This window comes from Nesoenas mayeri (genome assembly GCF_963082525.1).
Source record: "Nesoenas mayeri genome assembly, chromosome: 15".
Lineage (NCBI taxonomy): Eukaryota > Metazoa > Chordata > Aves > Columbiformes > Columbidae > Nesoenas > Nesoenas mayeri.
This window is the reverse complement of record NC_137559.1, coordinates 2,091,974-2,114,551: the sequence shown is the minus strand read 5'-3', so window position 1 is coordinate 2,114,551 and position 22,578 is coordinate 2,091,974. Positions and strand designations below refer to the sequence as shown.

The window sequence follows — 22,578 nt, the reverse complement described above, 5'->3', positions numbered from 1 at the left end:
GATGCTGCACATCTGAAAATTCCATGAGGCTGATTGTCAAGGGGTGTTTAGGGACAGATGCCATAACCTCACCCTTGTCCTGAAGAAACCAGGTTCTTTTCCACTTTCGATACCAGGCAATGAAGCAGACTGTGTTTCACTGCAGAGCTCCCTGTTAACCATTCAGTTTATACCTTGGTAAACAGGCCAGTCATAATAAGCAGTAAAACAGTTTATTTGTTCTTTCTGGATTGTGAGCAATGAGTCTATTCCCTAGTGGCACAGTTTGGTTTCCATTACATGAATAACAAGATCTGCTCTCACATCAGCTCTCTGCACCACCAGCTGCTGAGGAGGTGAGTCTGTAAGGACACCAAACACCAGACACCCAGGGTCCCCGCGTAGGGCAGGGTGTGCGGTACACCCTTCTTGCAGGCTGTACTGTCTGCGGTGGTTGTGCAGTTGTGTGTGGGTGAGATGTACCGACCCTAAGATGATGCTTCTGTGGGGCCCTGCTCCAGTATTGCAGGTCTCTCTCCGCCTCCCCAGTGCCTGGTGCTGTCCTATCCCAGCTATGCTTGGCAGAAGGCTCAACAAAACCAGGCTTTTCAAAAGTGTATTAGAAATGGGGCTTGGTTGGAAGGGATGCAGAGGGCCAGGCAGCTGAATCTCAGGTGTCCTCCTTCGTAGGGGTAGAAACCTAGACCTTCACATGCTTTTACGTTGCTGCTCCAGCTGAAGCCCTTATATCACCGCAGTGATACTGATACTGTGGGTAACCCCATTCTGGGGAACAGGACCCGCTGCACTGGCAGGAGCACATTCACAAGGATGTGCTGTCCCTTCACTTGGATGCTTCGCCAGGACCTGACAGCCCATTTTGATGTAAAGTCCTTGGAGGCAGTGAGGAAGAGAAGAGGCACTGTGGTCCCCAGGGTGCTCCAGGTGAGTGCCCCCACTTACCACCTCCCCAGCTGCTGGGGAGCACGGGCTGCAGTGCCAGGCTGAGAGCCGTCTGCTGCTACATCCCTCAGGGCACTGGGCTGCTCAATTAACCTCTCTGTGCTCCAGTCTCCTCTCTGGTACCGTGAGATAATGATAGCGCTTCACAGGGCTGTGGGAGATGAAAATCCCAGCAGATGTGTTGTGCTGCAGGTGGAGACTTTCCCTCCAGCTGCAAGCTGGACTCTAGATGTGCCCGCTCTCCTCTGCCACAGGGACCAGCCTGGTCTCTGGCTCCTCAGACTGCCTCCTGTGGGGGTGCACATTGTCCCCAAGGGTGTGGGACAAGGGTACTCCTGTCCTGCAGAGCCATCAGCAGTGGCTTGCCACAGCTGTCTCTTTAAGATGGCACAGAGAGTGCTTTCCTTGCCTGCTGCCCTGCAGTGCTTGCCCTCGGTGTGAGCATCTCCCTGTCCTCCTCTGTGGGCTTGTGCATCATGGGGACATCCCGCAGGCAGGGGAATCCCTGCCAAACCGAGACAGCACAGGCAGCAGGGCATGATGCATCCTGGCATATTATTTTTAGCAAGTATTCATTGTCTCCTCTAACTTCCATTTTGACCCAACCATCCTCTCCAGGCAACCTTTTGTTTGGGATTGCTTTGCAGAGCCAAACCAGCCTTTTTCTTGCAGAGGAAGGTTTCTTGTCGCTCCCTCCTCAGGAGGCTGCGGGCTGCAGCCTGTGTCTGAGGGCATTAGCTAATGGAGCAGGACCATCCTGTGAGCAAAGAGCAGAGACAGACCCTCATGGACCTTGTCAGGCTGATCCCCTGTAGCCTTCTCATCACCCATGTGCCTCCCTCATCTAATTGGAGGTGTTGGGGGTGAAGAAGAGTGATGGTAAATGATTCAAATACCGTCAATAAGGCTCCTCCTTTGTGTCTTCTTTCCTGTATGTTGCCTATCAGACAAGTCATCCCCAAAAACAGAAAGGAGAAAAGGCATTTTATCAGCAGCCTGAGTTTAATTTCAGTTCATTAAAGCAAGTAGTTTGCTGGTTTATTTGCTTTGCAAAGTGTGAAAGAAATGACATCGTTAAGGAGATGTAAGAGAGGGAAGAGGGGCTTATCTCCCTTTTCATTAGATCGCCAGGACATGACTGGGGAGTGGAGAAGTGCGTCTTGTTGCTTTGCATGGAAGGAAAAATTGTTCATCTTTGTGGATTCTGAAAGCCTCCTCCCCAGCACCACGCCGACACGGGTGTGCGTGGGTGTACGCCTGCGTGTCTGCGCTGCGCCACCAGCCATCGCCGAGCATCCCGCGAGGCAGGATGGGAGCAGCGGTGCTCAGTGGTTCCCGACTCATCTCTCTGTAGCAGCAGATAGCAGACATCCAGGAGGTTTCTCCTTCTTCCCTTTTCTACCTTTTGCCTGTCCTCTAATCTCCCTTTTCAGTTCTGCTTCTGAAGTCTCAGGTTTGAATCCTGCAGGTTAGAAACAAAGCAGCTGTCCCTGACCTGCTGCAGCTGTGATGTGGCTCTGGAGAACCAAGGAGAGATCCCTCTGCCTCTTCCTCACAGACTGGATAAAAGTCCCTAAGAAGAACTAGTATTTTAACCCTCCTGCCTGCCTGACTTGTTTTTGCCCAGCTGTCCTGGTTTTATCATCCTGTTAACACTACTGCACATCACTTTTCCACATCCTCTGACCCTTCACAGATCTACCTGAGAACGAACCACCTACAACTCCAATGCAAAAAACAACCAGGGAAGTGGAGATTTGGGGTTCTGCTTCATTGACTGACAAAGAAGAAAAAGAGAGGAATGAAGGTAATGTGGAATAGCAATAGCAACAATCTGAAATAACGAATTTAATCTAAACCATACTTTGAAACACTGACACCATGCAGATGATGACAACAGTCCAGGTCCATGGGGAGGCCACGGTACCTGCTTAGTACCCTGCAGGAAACATCATTCCTGCACAGTTCCCTGTACCCTGCAGACACTGCTGTATTTCCCTTCAGCTTTCATAAGGTGCCATGGTTTGTCCAGCTGAGATGATGTCAGGCTTCTGTGTCTTACAGAGGCCAGCAAAGGGGCAACGACAACTCCCGCATTCCTTGCTGCTCCTACGCGTTGCCTCATCTCCAGTATCCTTACTGAAGCCTGGATCTGCCCTTCTCCCTGTTGATCCTCAGCCCTGACCCGCGATGTCCTCCACTCCTACCTGCCCCTGCTTCCCCAGCCCTGATCCCCATCGCCAACCCAGCGGCCCAGAGGGACCTCTCTGATTTTGGGATGCGCACGGGGCTGCAGCCTGCACTGGGGCAGCAGCAGCCTTGTCCTGGCTGCAAACCCACAGCAAGGGAGATGGAAAGGAAAAGGCAAAACTGGGGCTCCAAAAACCAGTGCAGGCTGGCTGGTAAGTTTTTACTTCCATCTCCTGACTAATGGCATCTCAGTAAATTAAACCAGAGCAGCAGCTGCAAGGAAGCAAACAAAGCAGCCATGGGGGCTGGGTAGGTAAAGAGAGAGCGAGCTGGGCAGCACATATAATAATATGCTGTCCTGGCACTCAATTCCTAATTTTGTTATTCTACTGAGTGAGTTATTTCAAACTGTGGATTAGATTTACTGAATGGAGGCAAGGAGCCAGATTAATATGCAGGCGCGTGTGTGCGTGTGTATACACGCATACACCCACCAGTGCTCCCCGCCTTGGCATTTCTGCATCTCCGTAACTTCATTCTCCTTCAGCTGCTCCACCTCCAGTGGTTCAGCCTCTCTTAGACCCATTTTCACAGCCACTTGGGCCATTTTATCAATAAATGAAGGAGCCTCACTACAAAGAGAACCATAGGAAAACAGGAGCAATACATTACAAATGATAAATGTTTTGTCAACCAAAGAGGTGGGGAGGGAAAAGTCAGCTATCAGGCACCAAATTTTAAGGTGAACCTTGGCTCTTCATTATGCACAAAATAATCCAAGGAGGCAGCTCCAAGATGGCAGAGAATATATTTATTAGCAATGAAGTCTCCCCTAAATGGCTTGACAACCATCTTGTATATGTCAGGTGGGAAAAGGAAGCTTCCAGGCAGTTTTTTCTGCTCATTCGTATTCCTAGTGTTTGCTACATGCATCCTGCTGAGTGATGTTGGTCAAAATCACAACCATGCTGAATAATAAAGATGCCCAGACCTGCAAAATTCAAGTTAATTTTATATCCAGAGGTTGTGATACTAATATTGCCTCCACAGATGGGGTTTAGGCAGCATTTTGTACATCCCAACCTTATTCCCAAATGCCTCACAGTGTTAGATAATAGAGTTCTCCAGTCAATTCTACTCTCTCTCCTGCTATTATTTATTATTTAAGAAAAATAGGCAAGGGAGAAGAGATATATTTTCCACTGAGGTTTGGAGAGAGATGAAGGAGGAATGAAGCAGAGAGGTAAAGTGGGGCTGAGTGAGAAGTGCCCAGCATCGCACCCAGCAGAGCTTTTACTGAGACCTTGGGAGGTCACGGACTAGATGCCAAGTAGCCAGGTGGGAGAGGTGGGTAAGAAATCACTTTTCTGGGGTGGGCTGGGAGAAACAAACAGAAATTGGTCTCTATATAGGGTTATTCATTACTATCACTGGTGTATCAACACTCACAGGCTTTATACAGTGCCAGGGCCCATGTTTCTCTCTCTAGGTTGTTTTTATCAAGGGGAATATAAGTCAACAGAGACCAAGACACTGACAGCTCTTCAGTGTCCACAGACTCTCTGGCTGCTGGATCATCTTACAGTCTCTTTGCAGGAGACATGGGACACTTTCTGCAGAGCAGTAGCCAAATGAATGTCAATCTGTGGAGCCTCAAATGCACCTGTTTGTCAAGGTCCTTAAGTCACTAATGGCCCTGATCAGTCTCACCTGGAGTCTCCACCCACACCCTCTGCTCATGGGCTCAGGAGCTCCATATAAGCTCAGCCCTGAGTCTTTAGTCCTCTCTTAAGCTCTGGTGTTGGTGAGTCTGTCTCCAGTCCTGCTTGTGGTCCTGTCTCCAGGATAGACTTCAGGCCTGTGTGGTAAGTGGCTTATCTTGTGGATGGATCCCTCAGACATGCTCTGTAACTTGTGTCCAGTGCTGTCCCTGGCCCTGTCTCCTTTTGCTCCTGCCTGGGCTCCTTGGATGGACCCTGGATACGGTTCATCTCCTGTCGGTGTTGGCAGCACCTTGCCTGCTGTGTTCCTGAGCTGGGAGACACCACCCTGGGTGGGGAGGGAAGCCCCTGGGCTGGGGTCACCCCGGCTCCCGCCTCGCCTTCCCTTTGAACAGCCAGACTATGGATTTCTATAGGTGACAGCTTATTCTGCTGCTGGTCACGTGGGGAATTCTCCAGTAAAATGGTTTTCTGGTGTAAAATGTGCTTTCTGCAAAATGAAACCTTTGGTTGAAAAGTTATGATCTCTCCTGGAAGCTGAGATTCAGGCCAGTTTAGCTGTAAACTTGCAGGTGCTGTAGTGTCTGATGGGAGCCCTAGTTTGAAGCCGTTGTGCCCTCACCAGCCAGGCTGAAGCCAGCACTGCAATCTGGGAATGGCCAAAACAAACTTGTTTGCGCAAACCATTTTTAGGAACCTTTTTGTTCTATGGCAAAATAAATTCTGGATTAAAATGACAACATTTTCAAGATAGGTTAGCTCTTGGGATTTCAGGAAATACAGATAATCTGCTTTTAACTCGTCTGCCGTCTGAGTCCATTTACACCCATCTTATGCTGCTTAGCTTCCAGGGTCTATCAAGATGACAACCCTACCACACACTGCTGTGGGCCACTGAGCAAAACCCTCTACTGAGTTTAAGTAAATGCATAAATGATCTTCCTGGTGAACAATGTCCTAAGCCCAGCTGGGTTACCTTGTGCATTCAACCAGCCTTCTGAAACACCAGCATGGGCAGATATGAAATGTCAGCTCCAGGATGTGACAGTGCAGTTGAGCCCTCCAAGAACCATGGAATGCAATCAGAGGAGGAGAGGTAGAGGAAGGTGAAGAGGAAAAAGATTTTAGGGGATGCGGAGAACTAAGAGCTCTGCTCAGGTACAACAGTAGTAATAAGAGAAGTGTGTTTCCACAGGAGAAAGCCTCTTCTAGTATTTACTTGATGGGGGTTCATCCTTAGAAATAATCAGCCTGAATCATAGCTCTATAATGGGGTGGTTATGCTGATGTTAGGCTGGGGGAAAGCAGAGGTCTGGTGTGGAAGCAGAACCCTCATTTTGCCCCCTTAAATAATGCTGGAGATCAAAGCATGTTTTTCCGGCATGGCTGTGATGGAGGGAGCCAGCCCCGCACTGGGAAGAGAAGCTGCTGTTGTTCCTCAGCACCGACAATCTAAACCTTGCCTTGTCTCTGCTGCATTGTCATCCTTCCTCAGATCTTTGCTGCTATTTGGAAGATGGTTGCTGGGTAGGCAAAAAAGAATTCACCTTCTCATCAGCAAGTATCCTGCACACAGAAATTGCTATGGCTGTGCTGTAGGCAAACACTCTACTAACCTCTCACTGACTTGTTCACCTTCAAAGTTTGTCCTGCTTCTCTGCTTGGAGAAGACTTCCAGATGTCTCTTCCAACCTAAATTATTTTGTGATTTTAATGATATAGCTCTTGTCCTCAGGAGCTGGGGAGTCCGGCTTAAGGCTGAACTCCCTGGCTGTCCACTTTTTGAAGAGGGTTTCTGCCCAGATATAGCAACATCTGGCAAGACCCAGTGCCCTACAGGCCTAATTTTAGCCCAGTGCTGCAGGCTGGCTTCCTGTCACGGGCCACGAGAAGGTTAATGATCATCTGGGCAGCTCTCCAAAACCAATCTAATGTTTATTCAGGATAACAGCATTGCAGAGGAAACCAAGCATGACCACCTTCCACGCACAGCTCAGCCAGCCCTGCTCCTGCACTCGGCTCTGCAGGAAGAGCTCAGGTTTGTCAGCTCTTAGAGGGACCCTCTTCCCCAGGTCAAGACAGGTTGTCTGCAGCACTTCCAACCCTGACGTCTCAAACCAAACCAATGCTGTGTTTCTAGAGAAGAAAAACTTTAATAGGCTGTGGGTCTGTTGTTTCAGTAGTAGTCACAGACACTTGCCTTCCTGCTAAAGTTTCAAAGGACACTCCTCATGTGGCCCCTCTGGCCAGGAGTCACTAGAAGATCCAAAATATATCCTGAGCACAACTGTTCTAGAACAGTCCATGTCTCCAAGGCACCCTTATCAGCTGCATGGACTTGAATGTGCATATGCGAATTGAGATTATAGGTTTGAATGGATGCTGTAGAGGAAAGAGGGGAATGACTTAGAGGCATGATGTTGCCAGCCACACAACTCAATCTGAGATGGCTAAGAGCAGTCAGCAAGTTCACCTGTAACACTGCCAAGGGCAAAGGGTAAAGCCTCCTGACCAAAGAGCATTTCCAAAGTGTGTGGCATACCTTCATCTAGCACTGGAAACTCAAATACCTCTGCCGCAAACAAGTAACCATGCCACTCTAGTTTGTTGGCCCCGTGAAGGGCAGATGTTCAGCCCCACTGTGCCCTCCAGGGCCCTGCAGTGCTAGGAGGAGCTGGAGTCAAGGGATGTGGGACACAGTGGTCCCACCATGGTGGTGGCTTGGTGGGCCTGGATGCTGGAGGTCTGGGATGAGGGTGAGAGGATGAAGGGTTGGTGCAGATTAGCATGAGGTGGTGGAAGGGGATGCAAGGGTAGCAGTGACTGTACACTCTGGCAGAGGGCAGAGCTCGTAAGATGGTTGTGGGTGTTTATTCACCTGACCTGCTGTATAACAGCTTAATTTCAGCCTGAACTTACAGCCTTTCCCTCCTGCTAGCACAGTCCCTGCAGTTATTCTGCCATGCCTTTGACACAGCGTGGCTGCACATGTGAGGATACCTGACACCTACAGGGTGGTGGGTACATTGCCTGAGGCTCCTCTTAGGTTCCTCGGGGCTGCATGAAGGGTTTGGTTATAAGCCATAAAGCCTGAAGGCCTGGGACATGCTGTGCTGAAGGAATGGCCTTGTTCCAGTCATGAGCACCCATAGATAAACAGGGTCAGCAGCAGACCCCTTGCAACATCCCTCGGAGTGCAGAAAAAATTGTTCTGAAAGCAAAAAGTGTTTTCTGAGAGAGCCCTGAGATGCCGATGCTGGCTTCACCATCAACAGTCCCAAAACAGCTGGTCCTTGCTGGCTTCCCAGGCATGTTCTGAGAGGCATCATGAGAACATCTATTTAGCAGGGTCTCTGGAGAGTTCTAGGGATGTGCTTCTTCCTACCTGAAATGTTCAGGGGGATGGCTGGGCAGCCAGATGGCCATATTAGTGTGGAGCTGATATTAATGTCTCATTTGATTGTGTTCACAACATGGTTAATTTGGATCCTAGATTCCTGAGCAGGTATCTTTATTATGTTAAATCTCAACAGAACAAAGCTAGGGCTCTGCTGTGGGCTTGGCTGGTTAAATTGGGTGCCAGTCAGTGTTTCTCTCAAGGCTGGCTGATTTCCCACTGTAATATGCCTATGCACTTGTGGAAATAAGCAAAGCTCATCTTTCCCCATAGAGGATGCTCAGTCACAGACGTGAGGGACCACTGGGCCTCCTCTATGGTACCAGCAAGCCTACAATCCAATGAAACAGACTTTTACCCAAAAACCATGTGAGAAGGAGAGAAGCTTGGAAAAAATGGGTCATGTACATGTCAGGTTTCATCTGAGAGAAAATGGTTTTGTCTGACACGTGGTTAATGCCAAACTGCTGGGGGAAAAGCAGCAGTAGGAGCTGTTGGTGTGTTAGGGTGGGTTTGAGGTACACAAAAGCCCTTCCTCAATGTCATATCTGCTCCTCAGCAGGGTCTGTGGGCATCCTCTGGGCTGCTGTATTTCCCTGCTCAACCTGAGACCTCTGAAAGGTGTGGAGAGTGGGAAGGAAAACTTTTGGAGTCCAAGACAATAGAAGTAGGGAGCTATGCAGGATTTGGATTGCCTGTCCTTTTCATAAGCATTTCATGTGGAGGTTACTGGGCTTGAAAAAGCAAGTGAACCCAAAACACCCACCCTCTCTGGAGGAATGGAGTTTATCGTTAATAATCTACTGCTAAAAGGGTAACATCTGTTTTGGACAAACTGTAATGAGATTTAAACCCCAGGTGGAGGGAGGACTTCACAGTAATAAATGACTTTCTGTATGTCTAAATAGTTTTAATTTTTTTTCTGGCAGAAATAGCTGCTTTTCACCTCAGGCTTCTTTTTGCCAGCTCTTTTTGTTTAATGATTGCTATTAATTTCCAGGGTGGCAGATGGATTCTAGCCTGGTGTAGTCTGAAATGAGGAAAAACAGCCCATGAAGGTGTGAGCTTGTTGTGAATGTGTACGCGGGTCACACGTGTGCTGGCAGGACGCCACGTGTGGGTGTTTGCTTTCCAGGGGAACTATTACTTCTTGATAGCTGCTCCCCACCCCTGCGATGTATGAGCATCTCTCCCTCAGATAGGAGGGAAAACAAACTTTCCTGGTAGCTGCTAGTACCTCTGCCTGTTTAGACCTTGATTCAGCAAAGTTGCTGATTTCTGCAAAGCTTTGCAAGGGATTCAAACCAGTGTTTAAGTGCTTTGCTAAATCCAAGCTGAAGTGAGCAGGAGAGCTGCGTGTGGTCCCCAGAACATGGGAAGAAGCTCCCTGACCTGTCTGGGTGATGCCTGGGTGCTGCCAGGCAACAAGAATTCCTCCTTGGGCATGAAACACAGACATATTTTTCAGTGCTTCTGTGGTGCTGTGACTTTTTTGTTTTGATAGCATGGGATGCTCCAAAGGGGCAATCCTTCTCCATCCTCTGGCTGTGGAGACAAGTGGCTGCTGTGGGACTCAGAAGTCCCTGTGACAAGTCTTAGGGCCCAAAGCGGGGCTTTGTTTATCCTCTCTGCCCTCACCTCCTTCTCAAGGAGAAGCCCACCAAACCAGTTAGTGCTATGGTGTGTCGGGATGCCCTCCTTTCCCTTTGCCCTACTGTGGAGCATCTCTGGACTTGGCTCAGGATGCAGGTGTGCAGGATACATGTGTGGCCAAGTGAGAAGCTGGGTCCAGGGAAGGAGGCTGATGATGGACCAACACACAGCAGCACCGTGCAGCGTGGCAGCTGCCCCAAGATGAGTGTGGGGGGGAACAGGGGCAGGAGAGAGGGGTTTTGTTGCCTGGGTGAGCTGTGGGGATGGAGGGAAGGGGGTAGAGATAGAAAGTGCAGCATCTCAGGTGATGCAGATAATCTCCTTTAATCTCCTGCTCAAAATAACCCAAAGTCAAGCAAAGGAGGGATTATATGGCCTAAGCCACTGTTATTGCCAGGGTGTAACAGACTTAAGTTGCATCTGAAGGGCTGCTGAGGAGGAAAAGGAGCTGCAGCAAATACTGTCCTGCTGGAAATGCCTCCCCAATGAGGGTGGCTGGGGACCCTCCTGGAGTACCCCAAGGAGAGCGGAGGGATGCAGGGTGGGCAGCTGCCGGCAGAATTGGGGACCCTGCACAGGGACCTGGTCCCAGGGGAGAGACTGTCTTAGATGCCCACCCGTCACCTTGGCATTACAGATGAGTTTATTCTTAGTGCAGGATCCAAAGCGCTTTATAGCCATTAATTATCCTAATGGGGAAGCAGCGTCTATCAAACCCATTTTACAGATGAGAATCCGAGCTCCTGGGGAGGTAAATGACATACCAGGTGCTGGGGCAGGGCTGGAGTGAAGTGGTCAGTCCCTGCCCTCTCAGCACCCTCCAATTTTAATGGGCCTTTTCTGACACCTTCTTGGATGTATGTTCACGGCAGCCATGAGGCACTGGTAGGCTAAAGGTGTCTTGTACCCTTTGCCAAAAAAACACACCAAGGCTCAGCTGCTGTGCTACTGCCAGAGAACACTGAATTGCAGAGCCCTATTCATCACCTGCTGGTGATACCTACAAGATAGCGGCAGCACAGAGACGGTGTGGAGTGGGATTGCAACAGGGAGGGAGCAGAGCATGTTCATTTTAATGAGCTTGTCCCTGCCTAAAGGAGAGAGAAAGCGAGAGGCCAACCCGGTTTAATAAACTCTAGCATGCAGATTTAATCAGACAGATCATTGTTCCCCTGCACAGGGATGAATATATTAAAAAAAAAAATTCAAACTTTTCCCCTTTGTTTTTCATTTGTATTATGTGCTATGGTGTGATAAAACATCCTGGGGCCAACTTGCAAGGCAATAAAAAAAAGCTGGTGAAGGAGAGGAAGGCGCTGATGTGTGTGAGTGAGCCCAAGCGTTGTGGGGAGGGACGCTGCTGGAGGGGAAAGCTCCAAGTGAAGAGCTGCAGCATCCGCGGCCCCGCACCAAAACCCCAGGGAGGATGTGGTTATGAGGTCTGAGCTGCTCTTGGCACTTTTCAGACCTCCAGCCCCAACCCTAGACTGCACTAAAGTGTTCTGAGATGACTAATAGGAGTGTAAGTCCAGTGCTAAAAGCTGTCCCTGGTCAAGCTCGAGACCTGCATCTCGCTACAGAGATGTCTGCGCTCAAGCATATCCCAATGCTTCTGCCCCGAGAGGGACTCACCCGGTCCCCCAGTTTCTTCAGGAACACCAGCTAGGGTGATGTGCTGGTGGTGTTTTGGTGTTCAATGGAACTTGCCTTCAAGGGAGCGGTGTAACAGGACAATGTTTCTTATGGATTCTCTCTTCCTCTTTACCAGGAGTCACTTCATCACTGCCTCTCCATTGCACTATGTGCCAGGCAACTAGGAGTGGGGTCCTGGGTACTGTTTATTAATTAAGAGAAACCAAATGGCTCTGGCTGCGAAATGTTGGGTGCACAGCAGCAAGGTGAGGGCTGTGTCACGGGAGGGAGCAGGGCTCTGCCACCACTCACTGACTGAATGCCACATCCCTGTGACTGTCCCTGGGGACAGCTGCCATTGCAACAAGGCATGGGAAGGTCTTGAGCCAGCACACAAAGAGCAAAACGGGTCTGCAGGCAGCATGGGTAGGAGTGTACCAGTGTGTGTCTTGGTAGACCGCCGTTGTGGGCTTGCAACTCTTTTGCTACGTGGGTGTGAAATAAAGCCAGCTTAGGCAGAACAGTCTTTTGTACTAAATCCTGGATAGACCACCTGGAGCTATGGTCAAGGACAGACCTTAGGGGCCTCCAAGCTGCCTCCGTGGACTTTACCTCCTTTGCCCTGCCCAAGCTCACCGTCCTTGGCTCAGGCACAGGATTAACAACCTCCAGCCCTCGTTTTGCTCACTCTTTTCTGGCCCATCAGGCTGTGGGACACTCTGAGACAGGAGGAATCGGTTCTTCAAGGCTGGGACAGGACATCCAGCTGGATTTTGATCGCTCTCCTTAATATTAAAGCCAGAGCTGTCCAGCTGGGCTTATGGTGAGACAGCCTCCCTGGCAGGTTAGGGATGGACACCTGGCTGAAGGCAGCCCAGAGGCATTTTTGGCAGTGGGCAGCAGAGCAAGGCTGTGCCTGACAGGCTTGTAGCCCAGCCCTAGGACAGAGGCTGGCTTTGCACTGACAACCCAGGAATTGCTTTCAGCCTGGTCCCCACCTTCTATTCATGGGCAATGGTTGTGTTTGCATGAGGGAGAAACAGTATCTCCTTCCTTTGAGAAGATCACTCTAAATTGTGTAATTGCCCTGTTCACTGAAAAGTTACTTATGGCCACTTGGTGTTAAATATCACAAACTAACATACCCCCATGCTACTGCTTCATTACTTAATCCATTACTGTTCATAAACACTAATAAATAATCCTATTTTCTTTCCTACCATTGGTTAAGTGGTCATTGATTGTGGTTTGTATGCTGTATTTGTGTATGATGGCTTCTTCATGATTTCTTGATTAACTGTGATTGATTGTGTATTTTGAAAACAATTAAAAAGTTTCAACACTAAAAGGTAGAGTCTTTAGCAGTAATGCTTCGAGACATTGCTATTTATAATGGAGCTATTATAGTGCTGGGATCCATTAGTGTGGCATGCTGTGATCTTTATTTTCCAGATCTATGCAAATATATATGTGTGAGTGTGCATATGTTTGTGCCTCTTTTGTGTGAGTTAGAAGGCTGGAAGAGGATGTATGGTAGAGGAAGGAGTGTGAGCTTCTCACAGGGTTGCTGGACTACATAGGGTGGGCTGGCTTTTGTGGATGACCAGGTATTACCCACTCCCTTCCCTAAGACAGTAATGGAAGGGTTAAGTCCCAGGACTCCGTAATTTCCTTGCTGGCATGATAGCACTATGTAATAGTGTTCTATTTGTAAAGAGGAGCTGGCTGCTAGTACCCTCAGCTGATTGGGGCCAGAAAGAGGGATTTGTGTCTTTCCGCATTGCTGTTTTAGGTAATGTATCTGTGCCTTGGTGGGATGGAGGTGACTGTGAAGGTATATGTTTGTGGTGGTGCTGATATGATGGAGGAGGGATGGACATCAGCTGAGGCACTGGGGCACATGCTGAAGCACAAGTCTCTCTGCCCTATAACATCATGCTTGCATTAAATCAGTCCTCAGCTCCTCATATTGCTATTGTGCTGGGAAAATGTGTGTGTCCAGCACCAGAGCAGGAGGACGTGCAACTAACACCGCTCAGTGCTTCCTGCCTTGCCCTGTAAATGTGAATCCCATGTGCCTATGCACACCAGAGCATCTCTGCCCAAGCAAATTCTCCTGGCCCGTGCAGTGAATTAGAGGTGAGGACACCACCTAAGAGATTCTGTGCAGGTGCCCTGACAAGGGAACAAAAATCCCCACAGAGCTATTGGGAAATTAAGCCCTTGCAACTGATCTCCTACTTGTCCTCCCATCCTCCTGCATGTCTGCCTGCTGCAAGGAGCAGGGCCCTCCCAGCCATCTGCCAGCTCGGGCAGAGGATTCCTGTGTGCTAATCCACGCAGAGACATTCATCACCCACCCCTGGTCCAGCTGCATGCTGCAAAAAATGCCTCGGTGTCCCCGTCCAGCTGCTGGGAGCGCCCATTAGGGGAAACCGCCAGTCTTGGTAAATGATGGAGGGACCGTTATGTGTAAGCCTTGGAATGGGATCACTCTGTTGTATTAACTCGCCTGCTTGCATTGATGTTAATGAAATAAAGAAATATAATGGTTCCAGACTTTTAAACTTCTTATGGCTCGATTTGCATAATGGCGACCGCAACCCTGAACAGGAACCGATCTGTCGAAAAATATTGTTCCAGTCCTCTATCATTCAGCTCAATGGAAGGTGCAGATTGGCCCACAGGGGCTGTTTTTTGCTGATGGAGTGGAATTTGCGCAGTGCTGACCATAAAAAGCTAAAATTAGGATGCAATCCAATATTGTAAAAAAGAAATTGGTTAAAAGTTATAGATCAATAACTGTTAACATGACTATTTTTCAGACAGATCATGTTTACTGCTGCTGGCGATGTGGAGTCAGGCTCCTTCCACTGGCTGAAGCAACCCCGTGGTTCCCCTGTCGAGGACTGCGCAGCTGTCCCGAACAACCCTATGAGTTTACTATGCTGCCTGGAGTTTCTTGAGGAAGTTTGTCCCCTTCTGCCCTGGACTGTGAAAGGCTGGTTGGAGCTGCACCCAAGGATGGGCATCAGCCCCACCTCCACCTCCCTGCATGGCCCTCAGCATCAGGCCATGAGCCCAGGAGTGATGCTGGTGCTCTGGGAGCATCCCTGTGAGACAGAGCACGTCTCCTCAGTGCTCCAGGACTCCACTCTTCAATGCCTTAGAGCAACCCTACTCGATGCCTTAGATCATTACTCCTTGATTATCTAGCCTTCTGCTCCTCCATGCCCTAGATCTCTTCTTGACTATCCAGATCTCTGCTCTTTGCTGCCCTAGATTTCTGCACATCAGTGCCCCAGATCTCTGCCTGCTGCAAACATCATGCCTCCCCCAGCAGAGGACTCCTGCAGTGCTTCCAGCTCTTTGAGAACAACTGGATGTCTTCACACCCATGGGGAGCGGGGCCTTGGTCTTGGCAATGCGTCTGTCCCACCTGCCCAGTGAGGTAAGCATCCCTCCCCTCCGCTGGTTGTATTTAAACCATGGTGCCCACACAGCATGACCGTCTCCACCAGTGTGTATTTAGGGTGTGCAGGTCCAAGCGATCAGCTACAGTGATGGGAACAGAGGAGTGGGGAGCCAGCTGAGCATCACAAACCAGTGTGACGGTGGCCCTTCTGCCTCCAGTGACCTTGGGCTTGCCTCTGATAGCTCATTACAGCTTGCTTTTGATCACTTGCCTCTCCCCTTCTCTGTACTTGGAAATGCTGGAGAGCTTTCCTGACAGATATCATCAAAAAGGACGTTTTTATTTGCAAAATATACAATGTAATTAGAACCGCAAAGGCAGAGAGCAGCCAGTCCATAAAAACACCAGCTCTGCGACAGTCTCTGTCCTGACTCTGAGGGAACTGGGGACAAAAGATGCCTGGTTTTCAGTGGGAACAGTGTGGTTTCCCAAATATTGGAAATACCCCTCAGATCCTTCCACTACATGAAAAGGGTTTGGTGTTTAGATGCCCCCACCTGCAGTCAAATGTGCTTTGCTGAACTGGGGCGCGCTGCAAGCATGGACTGAAGAGCTGGAACCAGCAACGTGGACACCTTCATCTAAACAGTCATCATGTAATTGTACCTTCTGAATGAATGGTCGAATATTCTACTGTGACCCACAGTCTTGTTGAACTGGGACCATTTCCATCCGGCTGTGGGCAGGGGCTGCCTGACAAACCAGGGTCCAGTTGTTCCCATCTCTGCAGCTGCCCCACGAAACAGCTGACATCTTAAAAATTGATGGAGCTCATTTCCTGCCTCTGTGCACTTACTTAAAGCACCAGCCCTGCCATTACCAGCAGTGTCCACATTAATTACTATCATAACTTGCGTACCTTTGCGTGCAATCCCTTGCCTGGAGTGTGTCCCAGCAGTGACCTGCATTTCTTTCCCCTCGAGATCTTTCCCATGGCTGGGATTTCCAGCGCTGCTGCCTGCAGGAGGACAAAGCTGCTGGCAGGACAGACAATCAGGTCTGCTGACGGGTCAGCTCTGACCCAGGAGCACGGACATTCCTTCCCCTCCTTGTCCCCATGAATCACTGCGCAGCAGCACCAGTCCTGCCTCATCTCTGGGGCTGTGGCTTTCCCATCTTGCATAAGTCATTTAAATGATCATTGAGAGCAAGACTGTCTCCATGGCTGGGTGGTGGAAGTGCTTCCCCTGGGACTGTCTGGAGCCCCTTACATTGAGTCCCTTTAGTGCTGAGCCCTGGGGAACAGCCAGTGAGTCCTTCTGAACAGAAACTTCCTATTTCTAAAGAAAAATAATCAAGTCATGGAAGAACATCCAGCTCACTAAACATGGCTCCTAGAGGATGCGGCCAGCCAATTCTGGTCTGCTTTTCAGTGCCCTGTGGACTGCAGAAAATTACAAATATCATCTCTTTTTTTTTGCATAAAATGCTGATTATCCAGTGTTAAACACAAGTATATGTTAGACTGTGAAAGGACATCCATAAAAGAGATAAAGGACTAGAAATTATGAGGCAATTGGAGCTAGCCATGTAAAGGGTCACCAGTGAAGTCTACTCAGCATGGACTGAATGGCATCCAACGCAGGTATCACACAGCCTAGTCAAAACCCTGACCAGAAGTGTACTTTGAATACACGAACACACCAAAATCAGAATCTGGAGGAGACCAACAAGTAGAAGAGACTACAACCTTCATTCAGGACACTCCATTCCTGCCTTTTGCTATTCACCTCAAAACCTCAAACATCAAGCCTACGATCAGCAGCAGTTCCCCAAGAAAAGATCTATGAATTATAGTGGGTCATGAGCCAAACACGAGGTATCAGTGTCGCATCAAGAGGCAGATAGCACCCTGGGATATACGAGCTACAAGACTCACAAAATCATCTTTGTTGTCCATTCAGGGCTGCTGAAGTCTGTACTGGAGTAGATTCTGGTATTGGTAGCTCATATCAAAAAGGAGGTGGTGCTGCTGCAGGTAGCGCGGAGGAAACAGAATGATCAGAGGTCTATAAGACATGACCTACAAAGAAAGATTGAAAGAACTGGGTTATTTAGCCTAAAAGAGATGATGGAAGAAGAGATGTGATAACAGTCTTCAAGTGCTTAAAAGGCTGCTGCCAAGGGGAAGAGAATAATCTGTTCTTTATGTCCATGGTGGACAGGACAAGAAATAATCGGCTTAAATTACAGCAGGAGAAATCAGGTTAGACATCAGGACAAAAACGGCTCATGGAGCACGGCAGTGGGTTACCTGGGAGGTGGAGGGGCTCTGTCACTACAAACACACAAATGCTGCTTGGGGACAGGTTGGCAAATATCTCTTGGGCTTTCCATGGGGAAAAGGGATGTGCTGGGACACTCCATGTCCCCGTGGTGAGGTCTGGTGCTCCTGGGTTGCCCAAAGCAACATCATCCTGCGGCAATCACTACAGCTGGATGAATCCTAGACACTTCAGCTTGTGAGAACTTCCAAGATAGCAAAATGGGATTTTGTGGCAGACTGGGGGCACAAGTGCACCTATCAGGTGATTTTTCTTGGAGTAAAGAAATATCTCAAAATGGATTTTTTTCTCTCTTGTCTCTTTCAGCTGCTCTATTGCAAAGCTGAGCATCCCAGCCACGCTGTGCAGGCAAGCCGAAACGACACCATCCAAATGAAACTTATTTGATAATGTCCTTGCTGAAAACATCAATGAAATCAATCTCTCACCTCCAAACAATTAGGTGGAGTTGAATCACCAGTTTCTGAATGAATAGACTTGTTTGGAGATGTTTTTCAACCAGCTCAGAGTATTGTTGCTACAAAGGCAAAAAGAGAACAAAAAAGGGCTCCTTCCAGCCCAGGTGTGGCCAGCACTGGGGCCCCACCAAGGTGTCCAAGAGCAGCTCGATCCCATTCCACCCGGCAGCATCTCCGCTGCACTGCTGAGCACGCACCTTTGGGCTCAAAATTAAGAGAATTCTGTGTTCTTGGGAGAAATTATTATTACCCCTGGATTCCAAGAGCAATCCTTTATTTTGAAACCTACCTCCTAATTCATTTTATATTTACCCATAAAATCTTGGCCAGAGTTTCTGAGAGTTGCGGTCTTTTGGAAAGGCCAAGTTTTAAATGGAGCTGACTCAGCAGAAGCTAGCTTGATTGAAGTGGTGCTTGAGTTAATACCACCCCTAGGCAGGGTTGGAAACAAAGCAGCAGAAACTGGGCTCTCCCCCTGGTTTTGTTTTCTCCACAGGGAGCAAACCTTGCTGACCTGCATGGCTGGGCTGCTGGAGGAGAGCAGATGGGAGCTGGCAGACTGGCTGCTGTGTATCCCATATTCTGTTCACTTAAAGTTTAGCACAGCTGAGATAAACATTAAGAAAAAAAAAAAAAAAAAAGGAAGAAATAATGAAAAAGAAAAATATTGAAAACCCTGGAAGTGATTAATTTTCAGCCTCACTGCCCAACATCAGTCTCAAGGAGGGGGCTGGGGATGCAACTCATACTTAGCTTATTAAAATATCACTCTGTTTCTCCCCGGAATGCTCTGGGACAGGCAAGCCCTGCCCAGGGGAAGATAGTCCCAGCTCCCTCACACAACACAATGGTACCATACCAGGGCTTGGACTAATTTTAACATAGCCTGTAGTGTTAAGTCTGCTTCTGCCTTTCTTTTCCCACATTGTGGTTGCCTCGGTTGTGCCTGGGGTCCAGCCTGGCTTCTGGACACCACCGCAGCATGTCTTGGTAGTTTGTGTTCATGGGGCAGCGCTGTCCCAAGCAGCTCTTGCTTGGGAGATGTGTCTCCTCCACAGTGCTAGAGCCTGGCCCTTGTCCTCAGGCTCTGCTACTCATCAAAGACCTGGAGCTGGAAGGAGGAAATGGGTCACAGCGGATGGCCGAGCTGCCAATGTAGCACTGGGATTGCAGTAGGATCCTGTCTCAGGTGGACCAAGTTTCCTTTACTTCAAGGAAAAAAATGATTTTAGGCTCCAGGGAAAAACAGAAGCATGCTGAAAGTTGACCATCCTCTCATACATTGGAAAGTGTCTGCTTCTGATGTCCTCGCTGCTATGAGCATTTGAGTGACAGCCAGGCTATGAAATGCAGCCAAGGCTTTTTGAATTGACAGCTCATTCCATGTACAAGCAAAGCCTGAAAGACAGTCCAGAGCTGCTTAGCAAGAGCAGACTAATAGCTAAGTATACTGCAAAAACCTAGTGGGAACACCAGAATCTCCTAATTCCAGCTTCATTCAGAAAGCCAAGAATATAGAAGTGAGTCAATTTGTGTCCGATGGCCATAATGAACATGTCAGTTGAGATGCTCAGAAGGAATAATACCATAAATTGGCAAGGTGGGAGCTGCATTCATCAGCTCAAACAAGAGCTGGTCATCCATAATCCAGCAGTATCAAAGACCAATGCTTCAGCTCCAGTGTTATTTCCACCCTAAAGTATGGGTGGGAATGCTTGAAATTTGCCAGCAACCCCAACAGAAATGTCACTGCTGCCAAGAGCCAACGCCGGATGGCGATCCAGGGCTGTGAAATGCAATTAATTAATTATAGGAAATGCTGAGAATCATCAGTTGAATCATGGACATTCAGAGCTGGAGAAGCATGGACTGCCTCTGGAGAAGGCAGTGAGTGTGTGCCTGGGACATGCATCAGTAATGATGCTCAATGACCTGTTGAAGTTGGGCAGCCCCAAACCTGCATTTTGGACACGCTACACTAGAGCTCGAGGTGAGGAGCAGCTTGTGCTGGGCAGCAATTTGGGGCCAGCTTTGGCACAGGTGTGGTGCCCGTTGGGTTTGTGCTGCAGGGCCAACACATAGGGCTCTGCTGTCTTCTCCATGCGTGGGGTTTGTCTCCAACCTGCTGGCATGAGCACAAAACAAGAAGGCAACTTGCCAGCTCCCGTCCTTCCCTTGGGAGCCACAAAGGAGGGTGGAAAGCATGCAAGTGCATTCCCACCTGCTTGCAAGAGCCCCCCATCAGCCACATCTGTCATTGCTGATGGGGGTTCACCACCACTGTGCTGATCCCCACAAGAGATTGTATGCTATTGTCTTCGCCTTGCTGCTCATGCCACCGCTGCTGTAATTATCAGGGAGCCATTTGTGCGAGGAGGTAACTTTCCTCCAGGGTCACGTCCTGCCTTCCCCTGCACAAAATGACGGGACTCCTGTTTGTCAGAGGGCTCTGATACCCACCCTGGGGGAAGCGCTGGGTGCAGAGGGGGTTTGCTTGCCCCAGGATGGTCCACAGTGCAATGGACACAGGGACAGGAGCAGTGCATCCCCAGAGAGGACCTGCTTTTTATTTATTATTTTCTTGTTCCTCTTTGTAGGGGAAATGGGGTGATTTGAACCCCGTGGGCCTCCGAGAGTTGCGAAGCTTTATTCACGTGGCAGCTAATGGAGCTCACTCAATCCATAAAGATTTTAAGTCAGAGGTTTGATGTTAATTATGGACCAAAACATTTAATAGCCTGTTACGCTTCCGTGAGGCATTTTTTTAATTAAAAAATGATCTATTGCACAAAAGGGGGAAAAAAGGGAGAGGAATAATTGAAGATTGTTTTATTCCAGAACGACCCCAGGCACGGAAGGCAACGAGGAGCTGGCATGTTAGGGAACATGATGGCAACACTGGGAGCCGAGAGCTGGTGGTATGGGAAGCGGGGAGGGAACAGCCTCATCCCACCAGGAGAAGGTGCCCAGGGAGGGAGAGAACAGCCTGGCCAGGGGCAGGCAGGTGGACATGAAGTCAGGCTTTTGGCGTCCTGCTACCTGTTGAATCGTTTGCTTGTGCTGCAGAAGGCTTTGTTTCAAACCCCTCTTCCTGAATCTCTATCAGCCATCTCTCAGGAAAAACAAGTAAACCCCGACAGTAGAAATTAGCCTGGAATAGGTCAGAGATGAAGAAAATTTGACGTCTCGCTCTGATGCTATGCTGGTTTTCGTTCAATATTTAAAGATGTGTTTGAGCAGGGGCTGGCCTGAGATGCATTCAAATAGTCTGTGAAACATGAAAGTCTTCAGCAGAGCAAATCAACATTTCCCCTGCCTTGGGCAGTGCCCATCAGCTGGTGGTCCACAGGACAGGGGCAGCAAGAGAGAGCCCAGGAGGGAGCAGCTCCAGGTGAGAGGTTATTATTTTTAGGTAACTCAAGACAGAAGGAAGAGAAGTGGGATGGAAACATGGCCCAGGGCTGCCCAAGAAAAGTTAGGGTGACTGCTTAAAATTTGAAATAGCAGCAGTATGATCCCCAAGTCCCTGTCAATGGATGGAATGGACTTGTCCAAGTCCTCCTGCATCTCCAGCTCTGCTCCTTGCTGTGCTTCACTTCCCCCAACTCTACAATGGGAATAATATTATTCCCTTCTCACAGGGTTTTGAGATGCTCAGTTACTATGGTGATGGGGCCATAAAAGTACCGAAGATAGCAAGAACAATAATAATATCAGACATAGTGGGAGCCAAATAATTGCATTTAGGGCACACACCACACACAGAAGGGAAAGCCACCTCCATGCACCACAGCTCTCAAAGCCTGAAGACAAAACTTCTGTCATACCAATGGGCTTGCAGCCTACTTAAAGGGCTCATTTCCAATTCCTGCAACATCCACCCAAATGCAAGGAGTGGCCACCAATGGCTGCAGCTCCAGGACTGGTCCTACCTCTCCCCAACGCCAGCCAAGAAAAAGGGGGAGCAAATAGGACTGAAGGCCCCTCGCCAATGCAGAAATCAAATGTTCCTCGCACCAGCGCTATAACACAAAGTCCCTGCAGATGTTCGGCCGCCGCATTGTTTGACCAGCTGAGTGTTTTGCTGCCCAGAGTGGCGAGTGTGCCCAGCACAACAGCACTGACAGCTTGCTCCTTTGTCTCTGCTGAGCTGTAGCGCTTCCCTCGTTATTTTTTTTTAATTTATGGGTTTTTAATTGAAAAAATGTATAACATCTGTGGCTGCTTAATAACACCTGTGCACAACAAGGCTGCTTTTCAGCAGCGATTGTCACAGTGTTCTCATCTGGGCAATGCTGAGCCGGTGCTATGTGGCCTCCTCTGAACTGCTCAGGCAAGAATGATCCTTGGAGGGCACGTAATTAACAGGCGATGGAAAACAAAATGCCGTGAAAAAAATACAGAGATGTCCCTCTAACAAGGAGAAAGCTTGGAGATGAGCAGGTGATGAGTTTGTAATACCTCTTCTGAATAAATGCCTGGAGAGCTGGGCTGTCAACTCAGCTCTGGTGTTATGGTCAGAGGAGGTGCAGAGGGATTTGGCCTTTCCCTCAGCATTGTGGGCAGTGTTTGCACCCCAGTCCTTGCTGGGCACCTACCCTGTGGCTGCCTCCCCCACCTCACACCAGCCCTTTAGAGCAGCTCGTGCCACCGACAGTGACTTACAGTATTTGCTGAACCCAAAGGGGCTGTGAGCAATGTGAACGCAAACCACCCTTCTGCCATTTACACAGCAGCTCTGCAATAGCTGCAGAGACCTGCCATGTCCACCCATGCTGTGACAAACTTCTGTGCATTTGCAGCACCCCAGATGCGGGCTGGGAGA

At 49.0% G+C, this 22,578-nt stretch overlaps 1 protein-coding gene across 1 annotated transcript in view; it reads left to right on the top strand.

Moving 5' to 3' along the window:
- MAD1L1 (mitotic arrest deficient 1 like 1) overlaps positions 1-2,666 on the top strand; it is a 366,427-nt gene extending 363,761 nt beyond the window's left edge. Inside the window, exon 19 of the mRNA XM_080353821.1 lies at positions 2,639-2,666. The gene's annotated coding sequence lies outside the window, so the exon portion shown is untranslated. The remainder of the gene's footprint in view (positions 1-2,638) is intronic.
- The last annotated feature ends 19,912 nt before the right edge of the window (positions 2,667-22,578 follow it).